Source organism: Macadamia integrifolia, unplaced genomic scaffold (assembly GCF_013358625.1).
Source record: "Macadamia integrifolia cultivar HAES 741 unplaced genomic scaffold, SCU_Mint_v3 scaffold3486, whole genome shotgun sequence".
In the NCBI taxonomy this organism is placed as follows: domain Eukaryota; kingdom Viridiplantae; phylum Streptophyta; class Magnoliopsida; order Proteales; family Proteaceae; genus Macadamia; species Macadamia integrifolia.
The window spans coordinates 12,519-13,516 of record NW_024869542.1 but is presented as its reverse complement, the minus strand read 5'-3'; the positions used below and the strand labels follow the sequence as shown (position 1 = coordinate 13,516).

The 998-nt window shown below is 40.2% G+C and overlaps 1 non-coding gene across 1 annotated transcript; it reads right to left on the bottom strand.

Annotated features, from left to right (window-relative positions):
- Positions 1 to 484: 484 nt before the first annotated feature.
- LOC122068165 lies at positions 485 to 591 on the bottom strand. The gene has a single exon (XR_006136997.1). It is a non-coding gene; the product is annotated as a small nucleolar RNA R71 (small nucleolar RNA).
- Positions 592 to 998: the final 407 nt, after the last annotated feature.

The following is a 998-nucleotide window of genomic DNA, read 5'->3' as shown; positions in this document are numbered from 1 at the left end:
GAGTGTTAGGTGGGTACGTAATACTAAGAATCGGTCAGAAAGAAGAGATCCAACAAGTAGTGACCCTATACGTTTGCTCTCTTTAAAATCCTTCAATATGGGAGACCAACAGCAAAACCCTTCACCTAAATCTCTGAAAGATAGGTTCTACCCTACTGGAACAGCCCAACCTTCCTGCATAGTTCTACCACAAGCCCAGGGCAATAATTTTGAACTCAAATCTCAATACATCACTATGTTGCCCCACTTCCATGGCTTGACCTCTGAGGATGCATACCTATTTCTAAGGGAATTTGAAGAGGTATGTGTTCTAATTAAGATCCAACAGCTTTCTGATGATGCTGTTAAGCTTAGGTTTATCACTTTTGCATTGAAAGACCAGGCTAAGAAGTGGTTGTATGGGTTACCCACAAATTCCATAACCTCATGGGAACAGTTCACAGTTGTCTTCCTTAAGAAGTTTTTCTCAACTCATAAGACCAATAAGCTTAGAAGTGATATCCTTCAGTTTAGGCAAAATCCTAATGAGTCCTTTTCCAAATTTACAGAGAGATTCAAGGATCTACTCCAAGAATGCCCTCACCATGGCCTAGACCTATTGCATTTATGTCAAATAATTTATGAGGGTATTGATTACCCAACTAAACAAATGATAGAGTCTATGTGCCCTGAGGGATTCACATCATTTACAGATGAAGGAAATGCATGGGAATTCTTACTTGACTTAGCAGACAAAACTCGTGAGTTGGAATCAACCCAAGAGAGTGAAAGAACCATAGGAGGAAAAGGATATTTTGTGGATGGAATAGTAGCCAAGGAAGCCCATTTGGATAGCCTAATCAAGAGAATTGAGGCTATTGTTCCTAGAGAGCCATCATCATTCAATTTGGTTAAGATTTGTGCTCGGTGCCAGTCCCCTGGACATCTCCTAGAAGAATGCCCCAACACTTCTGGGGGCACTTTTAATGATAGTGTTAATGCATTATATCAGAATAATC